The 17,533-nt window shown below is 40.6% G+C and overlaps 1 protein-coding gene across 1 annotated transcript in view; it reads right to left on the bottom strand.

Moving 5' to 3' along the window:
* mrpl11 (mitochondrial ribosomal protein L11) overlaps positions 1-15,889 on the bottom strand; it is a 66,632-nt gene extending 50,743 nt beyond the window's left edge. The window contains exon 1 of the mRNA XM_086101264.1: positions 15,797-15,889. The gene's annotated coding sequence lies outside the window, so the exon portion shown is untranslated. The remainder of the gene's footprint in view (positions 1-15,796) is intronic.
* Between the last annotated feature and the right edge of the window lie 1,644 nt (positions 15,890-17,533).

The following is a 17,533-nucleotide window of genomic DNA, read 5'->3' as shown; positions in this document are numbered from 1 at the left end:
TGCTTTTATCCTCCTATTATGATATTTTGAAAAATAATCTCACTGCGATTTTTTTTCTGAATATTGCAATTGCGATTTAATGTGCAATTATTTTTTAAAGTTCTCTTTACATTGTTTAAAAACAACTATAAGTAATAATTAAATCTGAATTGAAATAAACAATATCAGTGTTATTATCCAAAAATGTTCTGGTCATAATTTAGGATTAAGATAAAATAATAATAATAATAATAATAGATTTTATTTATAAGCGCCTTTCAAGACACCCAAGGACACTTTACAATAACAAAAAACACAAAACAATACGGGTTGAGCAGCGGCAGCCAAAACGCGCCAGCGTTCACTCAACCCGAAAGTCAGAAAGAAACAAGGGAGGGAGAGGGGGAGAAAAAAAACCCCACGCTCGAACTACCCTCATTTAAAGGCCAAAGAACCACGAAAGGTTATGAAATATGTTTTTTTCCCTTTTCCTCTTCAAATAGACTTATCAATGTATTAAACGATTTGACTTGCGATCTTTTTAAATGTTCACGATAACAACTGGACAAAATTCGACCAAATAAATGTAGCATGTCTGAGGTGTGATAAGAGTGGATTTGTCCCATGAAGAGGGTCCAAAACGAGTCGGGGGCCAACAATCTTCATTTACGTGTTCAATATTTCCGAACAAAAATCTTAACCCAATAATGATAACCTGTAACCTGGTAACATGATAAACTGTCCACTGTAGTAACTGCTGTCCTTAAAAGGGTTAATATGTGCAGTAGAAAACAAAATCTCCCAAGTCACTTGAGGTAAAACGATTGTTGACAATCAAAGAAGCACCCTGACAGATGCTAAATAAAACAAAACATGTTCCACCAACGTCTTTTATTACATAAAAGTTGCTTCCCCTGACGCCAAGGAGTATTTTTTCCAAAGCAACTCTTTTTCTTGATAACATCATCATTTAAAAGACACTCCGCCTTTGGTCCTCCTCAGTCGGGTAAAATCGGCGTAAGATCCGACTTTGTTGTTTTGGAGAAATGACACGTGATATTTCTGCCTCTAATGACGTCAGTGGCGGAAGGCACACAATACGACCAACTCTGTTCATGTTGTGCCGTATATGGAATTTTTTTTTTTTTTTAAGATTTTGAAATGTACTTACGCATGTACCCCGGGCTAAATCACAATTAAGGGTTAAAAAAATCAGTGGCTCTATCACTTCAACTTTTTACGTTTCAGGAAACTATGATATGGAAACATGTGGACTGAACTTCTTAACCACTGTATCTATCGAGACAATACATGAATAAATAAATGAAATATACATTTGTAGAAAAGAAAAGCTTGCCAACTGACCAAACTGAAGGCGTTTTTTTCCTCCCTTCTAAATGCAGCCGTTGCGATTTGAAAACGGCATTCTACTATGCTGCCGTGTTGATTTGACTTTGATGAATTGTTCAGCCTTAGTTTATTCCAATTGGGAATTAAGGGAATAAACACACCGAGAAAATACAAAAAGCGCCTTGCTGCAACTCCAGTTGAGGTTGCGAGTGATTAAAGCGAGGTCTTCAGTCGGCGTGGCGCTAAATAAAACGAGGCATCGCAACGACTGAAGCGGCGAAGGGGGTGACCTACATCAAGGGGGCGCGCGACTGCACTCTGAGCACGTTTTGGCACGGCGGAATTTACATTACATCCAAGGGATAAAGGGCGTGCGACGAACATGCTTCAAGGCTGCAAAATAAGCATCAATCAGAGCCGTTGTGCAGGGGAAGAATCCAATCAAAGCAGCAGGAATGTGAGCGGAAAAAGACGCTTTTTCCCCCCATCGCAATGCTGCGTTCCCATGGCAATTCCTGGCCCAGGCAACTGCCGGGTCGTCCGTGAAGCCCAAGTGCAGAGTTAATGCACTTTGTCCAAAGCGGGCTTGATGAACGAGGCGTGAAAACGTCAACGTATAAATTACTGCCTTATTAACAAGGGGGGGGGGGGGGGGGGCGTTGTCTCGCAAACCGAGGCTCCTGACTTGCTGGCAAGTCTTTCTAATGGTGTGGCGGCTCGAGTTATTTTTCTCTGTCCAGTGGAAGCCATTGATTTTTTGCGGACCTTTGAGTGTGCAACGTTTTCTTGGCTCCTCAACAATTCATTCCTTTCACGGCTAACGGACTGCCTGCCAACCATTTAAAGTTCAAGTCGAGTTCCCCATATTGCCAGCTGTTTTTCACCCTTTTGACTGATCATTCACGACCCACAAAATATTGTTCTGAGACAAAATATAAGCACCAAACCTACCCGAAGACTCGACTCTCTTCTTCCACTAGAAAAAAATTCTACTTTGACCAAAAAAAAAAAAAAAAACGCTTTTTGTGGGGGGAAAAAAACACGTCAAGGACAACAGTGACTTCAACGTTAATATTTATAGTTAATAGTTGTTTTTGTGAGACCTCAGACCACAAAACAACAAAGACACCTTTTTCATGACAAAGTAATTATTTATTTACAGATATACAACTAAGAAAGGCGCCATGAGTGAAATTGACGCAACACATGGCTCGAATTGAATGTCGGTGGCTTTTTTACGTGGCGTGGAGTGAATCGTGTCCTTTTCTCCACATGCTGTCTAACACATAATCTTTATACTGTACATACGAATGCATACATACTCTGTTGCCTAAACTTGCTCTACTTCCAACGAGTTGTAATTTCTCTTCCCCATAATTGTCACGACAAGCCGAGAATTCCCCTTAATCTTTATCTCAAACTCCAATACTGCATGGACGTCAAATCCAAAGCGACACAAAGCTGCCATCTACTGGGATCTGTCGGTCATTACAGTTTTTAACAAACATGATCCGTGGGCAAAAACACAATTCGCGAATGAACAGAATTTGTTGGAGTAAGTAGCATTCCGGGTCGGTTTAACAAAAGAAAAAAAACTATTTGAATCGGAAAATCATTTTTGAGTAATAAGATGCAAATTTTTTTGTTGTTGTTGAATGTTTTACTGCTGTAAGTGGGTTTAAATACAGTATAGATAGCAGTTGTTTGAAGGTTTATAATGAGCGCAACTTCAATGCTATTTTTTCCTTCGATCGAGTATTAAGAAAGCTGACTATCTGGAAGCAAGCACGCATCCTTTTTCTTTGGAGAACTGCTCCAGTGAGAGTCGTCTTCTTTTTTCTTTCCACAAAGAGATATTATCTGACAGTCTCCAATTTTTTGACAGCGTGAAAGTCAGCACATAGGAATACTTAAAAATATCTGTATTTTAATATGCGGCCCGGTAGTCCAGTGGTTAGCACGTCGGCTTCACAGTGCAGAGGTACCGGGTTCGATTCCAGCACCGGCCTCCCTGTGTGGAGTTTGCATGTTCTCCCCGGGCCTGCGTGGGTTTTCTCCGGGTACTCCGGTTTCCTCCCACATTCCAAAAACATGCATGGCAGGCTGATTGGACGCACTAAAATTGTCCCTACGTGTGAGTGTGGGCGTGGATGGTTGTTCGTCTCTGTGTGCCCTGCGATTGGCTGGCAACTGGTTCAGGGTGTCCCCCGCCTACTGCCCGGAGACGGCTGGGATAGGCTCCAGCACCCCCCGCGACCCTAGTGAGGATCAAGCGGTTCGGAAAATGGATGGATGGATGTATTTTAATATGTTGTTTGTCAACTATGAAAAAGTTTTATTTTGGATACGGTCTTGCTATAGCGCCGATTTTCACTGATTGCAGGCGGGTCCGTTGCGCAACATCTGCCATTTACATTCGGTGTACACGGTATTTTGAAAAAAAATAATGTGATTTTAGTGAAGCTCCATGCAGAAAATAAAAAAGTTTAAAAAAAGAAAGAAAAAAGAGCATCACGGGAGCGCTTGCTTTCCAGTCCATAAGAAAATAAAAGCAAACTGTAAATAAGTGATGCGGCTGCCGTCTAAAACAGCAAGGCAGAATGGCTGTAGTGTAGAGCAACGGTACTTTTTTTTTGGACTATTTTTGAACACAATCTTGGAGTGACACACACACGCAACATAATCCCAATATATCACTATACATGATCACATTTTAGAAAAGATTTTCAAGTGTTTACAGGGGAAAGGTGGAGGCCTCGGATTGCTGCAGTCACCACAGTACCCAACACCTGCTTTCTCCAGACAGATTTGACTGCTCAAATAAATATGGCCTCGAGATGTTCTTCCCCCACAAAACATTTATTAGCACAGCCCGGTGATAGGACGAATTTGGGTGACGTCCTCGCCGTAGGAACAGAACTATGTCACCAATTAAGGTCCCGCTGAATTCCAATAACGCCATCTTAAAATAAATAAATAAGTCAATAAAACCTAAAACTGGCTTTAGATGTTTGTTTTTTTTAAACGCTAAATAAGTGACATAATTGCGGATCGTCGCTCTTGAGCAGAATCCTTGCATCTCCATGACAACTCTTTGGAAAATATATTTTTTAAAAAAATAATACGCCAACTGGCATGGTTCATATCGGTATTATTATTGCTTTCATATACCATTGCACACCAGCATTCACAAAAACTCTTTCTATAATTATGTCAGTTTGCCGATTGACAAAACAAAATCACTTTATTATTTCTGTTGAGTTATTACACTGTCAGTGACTAAAATGTTACAGATATGTCGCTGCTGCCGGCCACGCCGATCACTGTATGCGCTAATACTTCACAAATGTGTGGTTACATCGTGTTCCCAAACTCTTATCTGCACACACCTTAGTGGCTCACCGGTTCCTTCTGCACTAAAGTATAACAGTGATCCAATTTTAACAAATTTTATTGAAATGTATCTATTTTTACTTGCCATTGTCTAAAAAAAAAACCAACATCCAGACTTTCAATCTTGAGGCAACACAATGCTGCACGGCACCCACAGAGCGTGGGAAGAGGCAGATTTCTACATTTTTCAAACAGTTGAAGCATCCAAAGGAGACACAGTAGTAGATTTGCTGTAATGCTGTTCTCAACACTTTACATCCATTGGTGAAAATAACAGACCAAACGGTGACTGATTGAAATCGAACATATTCGGACATTCAAGGTAATTGCCTGACAGCGTTGACATTATAGGGCCTGCACGAAAACACTGAGGCAGGATGGCAGAAAGTTTGACTGTGGTCCCCCCGCCAACACTGCAGAAAGCAAGCTACACTGCAAGCCATACGGCAACACCACCGGGACAAACAACTAAGTGCAGTGCAAACACGTATGCGTTACTCATCCCTCCATTTTCACATTCTTAAAAAGCCGAAACATTGATCATGGATTTGAGCGGGTGTGATGGCAAAGCGCAATGCTCCTTTTTGTACCTTCAAATGAAAATGTAAATGATTTTCCCCGCATCGTTCAGGCTTCCTCCCAAGTCAATTGTCAAGCTGCCGGTGCCAGAGAAATCCAAGTAAACAAGTCAATAAACGCGGCCAAATGAGGTGGCTGGCGGGAAAACATAGCACCTGACGACAGTATACCCGGCGCCGCACAATCTTTTGCGCGGGCCGAGCCGAGGTGCTCCGCCCCCGAGGTTGCTCTTTCTTTTTCTTTTTTTTTTGTTTTACGAGCTATTCGTTACAAGCGCCAGGCGATATGAGAAAAAGATTTTCATTCGAGCGTAAAAGCTATTGCCGCTGGAAAACAAATAGAAAAGCAGCGCAATTCAAGGACAGCGCTCATTTTGGAGAGATTAATCAGCTCGTAATTAAAAACGGTGAGCTTAATTGCACCGGTGAGGCCTACCGTTGTGTCTTGTTTGGGCTATTAGAGGCTTTTTTTCCCGAATCCTCTTCAAGGAGAGCAACAACCAAAGCCAATCTGTTGGTTTATTTATAAGTCATGGGGATGTTTCAAACTAACAGATGTTTGTCAGCACGATTGTGAACGACGTGGCGAGAGGGGATCTCATCGCATCTCTTTACGACCTCTCAGTGAAATCCGAAACCAACTGGTTGAATGGAGAGCTTGAAACGGGTTGGCACAGTAAATCCTAATTCAAAGAGTTTGCGAAAAGGAATCATCACAGCTTGAACACGGTTGGCTTTATGCTGGCCTTTTTTGTCCACCTTGCGTCATTATTTTTTTTAAGATGTGTTCATGCAAATGCAATAAAACTTCCCATGGTGGATTTGTGTCTGATGTTGTCACTTCCAACTTCTGTCCTTTAGATATAGCAATAATATGGGGTTTACATGAAATTGTATCTTTGACCAATTGAAACTTGCACAAGCTATATTCTTGTTGCCTGCCAGATTACATTATTTAGTATTAGACAAGGGAGCAATTTTATGTAATATTGTCAGTTTCTCAAAGAAGTGTTTAATGTCATACTGCACTCCGACGCCGAAAAACGAATGATGCAATTTGCATTTGAAAATGTGGACAGAGCCTCAGCTGACCCTGGAGAAGATTTATGCTTTCATCGTACAAGTGGAAGCTTCCTCTGCTCACTGGAGAAAGGCTATCCAGTATATGAAACAACAACAAAAAAAATCTATAAAAATGACAAGAACTGATGTAAAAGGGGAAGTCACCCCCCCCCCAAATTCTTTAGAATAACAAATTCTATGCAGCCCACTAGTCTAAAGATGACATTCTGATAAATATCGCGTTTGTGAAATATGAGTTAAGCAGTAAAATCTAGCCGTTGTTATCCAACTCACGGGGCGGCCATTTTGCCACTTCCCGTCGACTGAAAATGACATCACAGAGCTTTTCTTTAAAAAAGGAAAAGAAAGAAAGAAATTTCTAAGTGCCGCTAAACTTTTCAATGGGATTTTTTTCTTTTGTCAAAACTTTTTACTACTGATTATCCCATCAATAATATGGATAAAAATTATTATAAAACAATAATGTACATTTCAGATGCAGGTGTTATTTTTGCGCATTTGGGGTCACTATCGCCATGTTCTACCACAGTATCTGTGACAGAGTATGGTTTGATGAGTGACGTGGGCGTCAGCGAGTGTCGTTGGCTGACTGTTAGCTGGTTAACTCATTAGCCGGTGTGCGTGTTGAGTGACTTGACGTGGGCATAGGCAGCTCATGTACGAACAAGGTTATCGCGTGTACAATTATTTACCGTTTGTTAAATTAAGTTACTGATAGTAAACCAGCAGCTATGTTTATCCTTGAAAAACCTTGGAGGCATTTACAATTTGTTATGACTAGCGATCATAGGCTACATTAAATCAGCTAGCATTGAAACGTTACCTTGAGCCCGGGTACAACCTGAACTGGTGGCCAGTTAACCACAGGGCCGCTATAATTCTGGTACAAATTGTTCATGTTGCCTTCATCTCAATTAAGGATGACCTGTCAGGGCAAATCATCATACAAAAGGGAAGGCAAGACAGCTGGTTGTTCACTTTTTTTTTCGGTGGATTGAACAGACCAGATACGCCACAAGCTTCCACAGGGGGTATGGACAGCACTGAAATTAACATAGCACTGACACGGACAAAATAGCCCCCTGCCTCAAAAAGGAAAGTAGTATTTCCAGCAAGTGAGATGATGTCCGCTGTGCTCTGCGTGCGTTCCCAGTGATTCCCCCCCGCCCCCCCAATCTTGTGTCTGACATCTTGCTTTAAACGCAAAGCTAAAACATGAAAGTGATGGCGGACAAACCAGCTGTGCTGCTTAATAAATAAAACTTGCTTTCCCAGCTCTGCAGCATTAATATTCACACTGTGCCAGTTTTATCTACGCTATATGGAATGCTTACAAGACTCGTCAATATGAGCAGCCTTAATTAATATAATAATTGAAATGATATAGATGAGCATTTTCACTAAACGTGAGTGAAATTGCTGGGATAATCTCTCCCTATTATCTTGCATCTTTGATTGATATGCTGTAAAGTGAAATCTCGCGACATCACGGTTCATCTTTTGCAAGGGACCGTTTTTAATGGGAATGTACTGATGCCCAGGCTCGCTCCCAAAATCCCCATTCGCTATTTGTGTTGACATTAACAAACAAGTGGCTGCCATTGTACTTTTGCCCAAAAAATACATCCAAGTCAAACAAACGAAAAATCCAATTCAATCAGAAATTTACTTACTTCCACAATACATTGTCCAAAGTGCTTTACAAAGCCTCATATTCACTTCTGTTTTACCGTATTGAATGACAATTCTACATTTTGCCCAAGGACATTTATTTTATCACCACTCAGTATTAACCGGTAAATTCTATTTGAAATAATTCATGCCCATAAGAGCCCGTTTACATGCGGCAATTCATTTTATTGAGATGGTAAGAAAAGGTGGCACAATATTGTCCTAATCTCCTAAACACATTTTGGTTTAAGGGAATTAAGTCACAACACAATAATAGCGCACATTTGAAAGAACGAAAGAGGAGGAAAGGAAGAGCAGGAGAAAGGGCTAAAAGAAAAAAGCCTTCGAGACACGCTGTTGTCCTTGGATACCGGTAGGAAAATAACAAGAAAGAAAATCATAAAAGCAATCCCGTGTCCCTGCCCATCTTTGCACAAATGCTTGAATCTCATTAGAGACACAATAAATGACTGAGAGCCTTGAATACTAAATGTCTGCTGACAGCGCGATAGACAGCGCAGGGAGGGACCTTCACCGGCAGCAGGGCATTCTGGGAAGTCATATTTGCTTCGAGGGCAGGCGTTTTATTAATTAGGGCCATGAGGTTTTTTTTAACACACTGACCAAAGTGAGAGGATCTATTATCGAGTGGCGACCCGCGATTGGCGGCGGCAGGCCGCTGCTAAACACGATCATGCGCTGTTGCAAAGTGTTAGCATTCATCACGTGGGTGTGAGCTGCGTCTTCTGATTATGGGATGGCAGGTGCTGAAGGGCAGTGGTACATAACCAACACTTCAAAAGAGTGCCGGTTGAGAAGACTCGCTTTCACCCTCCATCTCTGCCGCCTTTCAACTCGGTCGCTGTTAATATTCACCAATATGCAGCGGTGCCTTAACTTGAGAATTTAATTTGTTCCACGACCAAGCTCTTAACTAAGTTGACTCACCTAGCAAATCCAATTAACACATTGAAATGAATTTAAATGCCATTACTCTATTCCAGCACTCCCTGAATAAATATGCAATCAAATAAATCTTTCATGTTTTTAACTCTTTCACTGCAGTTGGATGCTTACAATCGTCAATGTGTTGTGTTTATTATTTTACTTTATGTTAACTGTTTTGTTAAGCGCTTTGTTACAGCTGCCGCTGTCGTGAAAGCGCTATATAAATCAGCATGTATTGTATTGTATTGTCAAGCAGAACCCACAAATACAGGTATATTTGTTAAATGTGTTTTTTTTAATTGGTAGGCTCGGAAGAGGCTCGACACCCCTTGTCTTCTGCGAATATCTAGTTTGTCAACCACCGGAATGACAAGCAGATCCCTGGAGATGGCATTGTTGCATCGCTTGGGATTTGAGATCAGCACAGCTTTTGAGTAGAAGATCAAATTTGGGCGGTTGATGTCGGCGTGCCACTTCAATTATGAGGGACACAAATGCCAAACGGCAGCCCAATCAATCAAGAATTTGTCGGAAGTCGGACATTTTTAGGCACTTGATGCTCGAACAGAGTATGTGTAAGTGTGGCATAAACAGAGTGTGTGTCACCGTCATGAGAAAAGATGATGGAGTGAATGATGCCATGTAAAAATAAAAAAAAAAGCCACTGACGTTCAACCTGAGCCATGTGAAAAGTCAGTGTCGGCCGCGGAGTGTTTCTTGGATGTGTTCTTACATTCTTCTTTGTTACGTTTTTGTTGTTTCATAGTGTGAGGTGTCACAAAAGCAAGTGTTTTGCCGCCATCTTTTGGCATCTACAAGCAATTAGAAACCTTTTTGTGTGTGCGTCAATTAATAGGGAGTTTTCGCTATTCGCGGCAGGACTCGGAAAGAAACTGGAAAAACTTACTGTGTTTACATTCCAATCACACAGGGCAGATGTTCTTACTCGGCCTATATGTGTGTTATAAATATTCATCTATATTCAAAAGAAGAACCTTGTAATCGAGTCCCAGTGGGATGTGCGAGATTGCATTGGCTCACACTAACAGGGGCTTCAAATACATTGGTTGGCTTCCACTGAAAGGTACAGAGTACCAAAAAAAACCCCTCATAATATAGTAGAGTTTGACACCATTGAAAACTACATGCATAATAAGAACTACGACTGGAAAACAAAAACAACTTAAACATTACTCTGCTGTAAAGTCGTCTCATTGCAAGGCAAAGGTTCTCAAGTGTGTGCGCATGTAGCGAAGGTTTCTATTTTTTTTGGTCAGGGTTCGTTCAATGTTGTGAACAGTTAAGCTAAAGCAACACCTTTGAACTAACAGACATTTTGGCACAAGGCAAATTTGTTTTTACGGGTGCTTTTGAAAAAGAGATCATAAAATATGGAGCCGTTTTGTGCACATTGTGCGTGATTACAGTTGACTGCTTTTCTACTTGTTAGGAAACCCCAGCGGGGAAATAAAACATTTAGGCAGCGCATCATTCCTCGGTACAGTTGTATGAAAAGTTTTGGCTTACAGCGGCAATACTTTGGCGGTCATCAGCGCGTCCGAGTTCAAACGAGGACCCCTCTTCCCAACCCCAACTTGAATCAGCCATGCAGGCGTCATCTCCCCTGAGGATGCTGCTTTATTTATTGCCTTCTTTGAATTGCATTTCCTCCCCCACCATCATATTTGACAAACAGCAACAATGGCGGATAAGCAGCATGGCGTGTGCCTGACAAGCCTTTCTCTCAAAGTGGCAAAACTAAATACGGTTGAGCCTCCAAAATATGAACGATATGAACGCACTGAAAAGTGCAGTCCAAACAACAGTTTCTGGAAAATATGCCTCAAAAGGAGAAAATAACTTCAAACATCACCCTTCATCGCAGGACATCAACAGATTTCAGGTGTCAAACTCAATATTTGGCTGCCACATTATTTTAAGCAGCCCTCGAAAGACTCGATAAAATGATTTCAAAGTAAATTAAAGTCTATGTAAAGGGAAACTTATGTCATCTAAATATGACACATCACAGGGATGAGAGTAGCATCTTTCTTATGCTAGCCCAAATGGATATATTCGTTATCCTCTGTGAAGAAAGAATTATTCCATCTTACAGAGGAGCTGATCGACCATTTTTACGTACAGTATATAACACACAACAGAAGGAGAAGCACGCATTAAAGCATATAATGTGACAAAAAATGTTTAATTTATTTTATTACATGTAATTACACCATTATGGGATGTTTCTATAAAGCGCAATACCCTATAATATGATTTTTATCATTAAATTACACATGAAAATTATTTTTGTTGAATTTTTTTTGGGGGGGTGGGGCTGGAATGAAATAAGGGCATTTCAATTCATTTCTATGGGGAAAGACGATTTCACTTCTGAGAGAGAACATGAACTAAAGAGTGCAAAAAACAATGAGAATGCAGTTAAAAGTTAAATAACCATCATTTTTACTCTTTATTCTTTGTTTACATTATGCACAACTCTCATTTATTGCGCAATAATCTAATTGTAACATGTAAATATTTTGATGCATTTTTATGCTTCATAAAACATTTGAATTTTGGGGTGGCTTGACACAGATTAGGGAATTTACACGGAAAATACATCGCTACTTACAAAATGTTCAAGTTAAGAATTTCTTTCCGAACCAGTTACTGTATTTTCCGCACTATAAGATGCACTTAAAAGCATTCCATTTTCTCAAAAGCCGACAGCGCGCCTTATAATCCAATGCGCCTTATATATGGATCAATATTCTGATGTCTTGGACATAGTATTTTAAAGATGACGTTCTTTAAAGCGCTTTGTTACAGCTGCAGCGGTTGTGAAAGCGCTATGTAACTACAGCTGTATTGTATTGTATTGTATTCCCTTTAGTGTAGCGCCATCAAGTGGATGCATATGCCACTATTGTAGCTTCTGTTTATGCACCTTATAAAGCGGTGCACCCTATTGATGAAAACAGATTTAAAATAGGCCATTTACTGACGGTGCGCCTCATAATCCTCAGCACTTTATACTGCGGTAAATACGGTAATTTCGAAAGTATAGGTACCACTGTACTCCGTTTCATTTCATGGAACGTACCTCCAGAACAAATGAGTGTTTGCTGCAGACTGTATTTTTCAGGCAGACGGACCTGTTGCTGATAGATAGTCATCCTCTTCAATGTGTAATGCATGGCAGGATGAGGTGAATTAATCCTACAGATAGAAACAGATTGATGCACGGTGCAAAATTTAGTCTGGAGGAAAAATGAAGATGAAACTGAAGAGAGCGGGGCTTCTCTACGCTTGAACATATTCAGGGAGGACGGCGCAAGATGAAGCGCAATCCAGCGGGCTATTTCAATGATTCAATTCTCTGTAGAAGCATCCGTCATCTCGGGGCGACACGTGGCTACACAAAGGCTTTGACATTATCAAGTTCCCTCTTTGGAGGAGTTCTTCTTCACCAGGCACCAGGCCACGTGTGACAGCAGCCCTAGAGGTATGAAAAGTCGTCTGAAAACAGTGCATTCTTAAGCATTATTCATCGATGTCACAGAATATTTCAGGCAAAAAAATGGGAACAATTGTCATCAGAATTGGAAAGTCATATCTCATGAATAGCAAGCAGTTTGTATAAAAGAGTTAGTACTCATTGACATTAAGGTGCAATTATTTGTGGTGTCCACCAGGGGTCGTTTCTGGAACCTTTGTTATTTTTATTGTACATTAATGCTTGATATTGTGTTTCAATGAATTTTTTTCGCAGATGAGAGTGCTATGCTTTAGTAGAATGACTGTCGTTCTTGAAGAGTAACTGGTCACCACCAGTGATTTTTGGGGGAACTATTAGTGCCATTTTTGGCATGCAATTAAATCTTACCTAACTATGTTGCACTACTAGCCTAACAAATAGGTAAGTGTTACAAACTAGTCGCTGCCTAATCACGTATAATGGTGTATAATAGTGTGTCATGCACTTACGTATTTCACATCAAGGATATCGAATAAATACTCAAACAGCTTTCTGTAAAGAATGTGCATGAAAAACGGGTTAAAGGTGGTGGTAAATGTTTGGCTAATAGGGCAATATTGATAAGACCGATCAGAAAAGATACAAGATATTGGATTGATTATTTTTAGTCATCATACATTCGCTTATGCCTGACATGATAAATTGATTATGCTTGCAAAGAAGAACACTTATGCTTGCAATCATTAATTGACTATGCCTGCAATGAAGAACGCTTCTGCTTTTAATAAAGATACATTCTTTATTATGTACTCACATTTTATCCATTATATACTCACTTTTATAATCAAGAATGCTTGGTGCACTGTGTGGAAGTTTAGGGACGCAACCACCTTTCCAAGGACGTGATTGGGAAGAGATAAGTGTTAAGACTAAACAGTGAGCAAGGGTGAACAGTGAATGGAGCCATCAACACCAGCTGCGGCGTGATGTTTTTGTGACAATTGCACACATGTACGTAATTTGCACTCACATAGTCAAACAAGTTCAGTGTGTGTTCAACAGCCCCCACCCTTTAGGTTGGACACACCTATGTAGTAGCTTTCCCAATAAATGAGGAGGTGAAGGGGGAGACCGTTAGGGTTACGTGCGGAGAACTGAAACCGAACGCTTCTCCTTGTTCCCTCCTGGTACCAGAATGGAGTCTCCTGTCTCCTCCTTGTGTTTTACTCCCGAGTGTCAAATTGGACCAACCTGACACAAGAAGACAACCATTTAATTCTGTAAAGCTGTTTGCGTATTTACTACTACTACGACTACGACTAGGGCACAAGTGGCACTTGTGGGGGGGGGGGGGGGGGGGGGCATACCTTGTACAAAGTGTGAATCCTATTCGATTCAATCTACTAGTCTATAAAACATCTTTTCACAAGTCTGCTTTCCATAAATCTGAGCATTTATTTGTTGTTCTTATAATCCACCTCAGGGTCCAAGTATGAGTAAACCTTTTGTCCACACTAGTTAATCAACTTTTGCAAACATACATACATCAATAGATGCCAACATGTTATTAGTACGGGAAAATGATAAGGAGCTACCACTGTGAAACATGCCTACTAGTTGGACCTAGTCACGTCACTAGTGCATGGTAGTTTACCGGTTCAACTGCATATTAGTCGGCCAAAAGTGGCACCATTGGTGGATTTTTGATACATTGTTTTCAAGGTCCTTTGGATACTTTGATTATTATTGCCAGAAAACATGTTTCCAAGCGTGTTATACACGCGACCAAGTGAAGCCAACTTAACAGCCGTGAGTGCGTTCAACTCCTCGCAAAGCGAAGACAGTAACAGAAGTACAGCATTCAGTCTCCTCCACTGACACGTGTGAAAGCATCACCGCCATGCCCATTGGCCTCATCCCAGTGCCATTCAATCTTCCAAATGCTTCTAATGAACTTTTCAACTGATTATTGCCGCCACTCGACATGAAATATGCCACCGCTCCTCTTACGATTTCATTTGCTCACCTCAACAATATTCATGAAAGGACCGCTGCATTCAAGGTGAAGGTGGGGGTCGAGGGGATTCTGACAAATGGTGTGAAATAAGAAGGATATGGCATGAACAGATAGCGCATTCCCTGGAAAGGACAACACAAGTGCAGTCTGGGATTAAAAGCAATACAAAACGTGATAGAAAAGCCAAAAATGAGACAAAATGGTGCTACTCAAAAAGATATTTCCAGACAAATTGGGTCCAAGCACTGCCGCAAATAATTGACACCCCTATCAGCCCCAAAAGTAAATGCTGATGGATTCCACCAGACTTTTAGCAAAAACACTGAAAATAAAATGGAGAGGACATGAAACATGAAAACCATGCATTTAGCATGTACAATATCATGAACCAATGTTACATAAACAACTGCATTCAGTATTCACATGAGGCTCATCAGTGGTATTGGCTAGCATACTAACCGAAATTCTAGTACAAATTGGCATGACATCACACAGGGGCAAAAAAAAAGTGTACTACCACTTTATGCACATGGTAGTGAGTCATTAAACACACCTTTTGCCATTTACCCACAATAATAAATGTTGGCGGCGTAGAAGACATGAACTATTATTAGCTACATCTCGACAGAAGCAAAAAAAACTTTTCACTTTGGAACCGCCAGCAAAATCGGACATCTCAAACGTAAATGAAAAAACATTATCAATTAATTAAATACGACAACACCCGATAATCCCGGAGATGACGCCTACTACTAGTCGGCCGCATACATTTTACTGGTACAGCACAGTAGTTAAATGGTGAATTTGAATAACGTACCAGTAGGCTACGAGTAGTGGGGGGAAACGCTTCGAGTAAGACGGTCGTTTTTGAGTGTGCTGAGCTGCCTGCTAGTGAGGAAAAGGAGCATACCAGAACATGATCTTGAGCTGAATATCAGGGATACGAAATGCATACATGCTCAAACAGCTATGTTGATGGTGATGCCATTCGTTTTTGATGGTGTGGGTTTATCTGAAGATAGTAAAAGAATTGCGCCATTCACGTGATAGGGACACAATGTGTGTGTAAAGTGAAGGAATAATACACCACTCCTGTCATAAAGATTGTGAACGCCACGAGAAAATGCATCCACTGTTTCCAATTGCAACTCCACGAGCCGCTCAGTCACGTTGAACGCCACACGCCGGACGTCACCGTCACGTTCACTAATAAATGAACCAACATCGGATGCTTTAAAATAGGAGAAAGCGAGCCGAGTACAGCACAATAGAGATCATCTGCAGCAGATGACGTACCTGCTTGTCGTCTTGTGCTTTCACAGTGTTTCTATTGCTGTTTGTGTCTCTCCTTCAGGGCGCAGACATGTTGGATCAGTACTTCGCTCAAGTATTTGCTGTTATTTGTTTCTCCACTGCCACTCGCAGGCGGGGAGGGTTAACTGCAATTTTCCCACTTAATGTTCATTTTCAATGGACAACTACATCAATCAGTATTTCATGAAAGATGACAAATAACAATCCCCCTATTCTTGGCACCCAAGTTAAAGCATTATTTACTTTCTGAGTCTTCTATCATTGTTGAATCGCACTTTTTGGGATGTTTATGTTGTGGACTGAAGCTTGTGTTTACGGGCTTGTCCATCTTGAAAATTGCAGTTGGTCACACATAGATCATTAAAAGCGCGGATTGCCACCTCCAAGTTGAACTTGGAATAAAACCTTAGTCAACTATTCATCTGAAAAATATGCATTTTCCCGATTCGTTTCTGCACTCTGCAAAATACAAAAATGGACTTTGCCCGTTCCAGTTCTCAATAGGTCGAATAATTATTCTTGTGCTGTTTTGAGACTTCCCATGCATGACCCTTAAAAAGCAACCGTTTTTGATCATGTGCAAATGTGGTGAGGACACAGACATTTCTCAAGGGTGTTTCAAGCTCCTTTTTACGGGTTACCGTGATGGGCTCTAGCTCAGCCGCTTCCCTAATGAGGAAAAGAGACGGACTGATGGATTTATTCACCTTCCAAGAGGACCGCTTTAAATTAATGTGCACATTTTTAGACCATGGTCATTTTTTAGTGCTTCATGTAAAATGACATACATATAAACTCATGAAATGTCAGTCACTGAGCCTTATAAGGACTATTGCCCGCATATTCATGAAATAAGCCATCACTGGGCATATGATTAATTTATGAAGAGATGCAGTTGGCATGTTATGATTATTATGAAAGTGATGATTAACGATTATCTAAAATTGCGTGCATACACACTAATTTCTCTCAGGAATTGCTGCTCTGTATTAAATTTAACATGTTAGGGGAAAAAATGAAAAACATCAGATCTGGAAATTAATCATGTTCCCTTTTGAGACTGACTCTGTCAATCTCACTGCTTCAGTGTGATTAATTTTCACCTGCATTTGAATATTCATATTTCTATTCATGCAAACAAATCAACACTTCAAATGCGCAAACATGATTACATGACATCCACTTGAGCCCCTGGAAAAGAGTACAAATAAAACTTGGCATTTTGTTGCTTCGCCACAGAAGCAAAACAAACAAAAACTCATTTAAAAAAATGAACAATGACTTGCTTTCTAATAATCTCCCTCCAGTGACCTGAACCCAAATAATCCCGCAATTAAATCTCATTCATTTCCATAATTAAACACTGTGACTGCACTGGCTCGGGGATTTCAGGACTGAAAAAAAATGAAACATTGCCGTTAGATTTTGTCCAGTCTCAAAACAAACTGTCAGAAGAGCAAATACTCTGCTCTTACACTATGCATGATTTTGTTTTTGGGGGGTGGGGGTTGTTTTCTCCCTTCAATATGCAGGTTCACGATGTATTTTTCCTCACCGTTTGTTCCACTTTTCGCCTGGATAGGGATTGCCAATGGTTATATGGAAAGTGTTAAATAAACCATTACGTTTCCTCTGCTGAACTATGAGACATGACAAATGGAATTTTTCGCATCCAAACCAAAGGCGTTGGCTGGCACGAAAGAAACGTGACGTGGTTCA

This window comes from Hippocampus guttulatus, chromosome 2 (assembly GCF_054856545.1).
Source record: "Hippocampus guttulatus isolate MCC_2025c chromosome 2, RoL_Hgut_1.0, whole genome shotgun sequence".
Lineage (NCBI taxonomy): Eukaryota > Metazoa > Chordata > Actinopteri > Syngnathiformes > Syngnathidae > Hippocampus > Hippocampus guttulatus.
The sequence above is the reverse complement of the archived record's forward strand: the minus strand, read 5'-3'. Positions and strand labels throughout refer to the sequence as shown.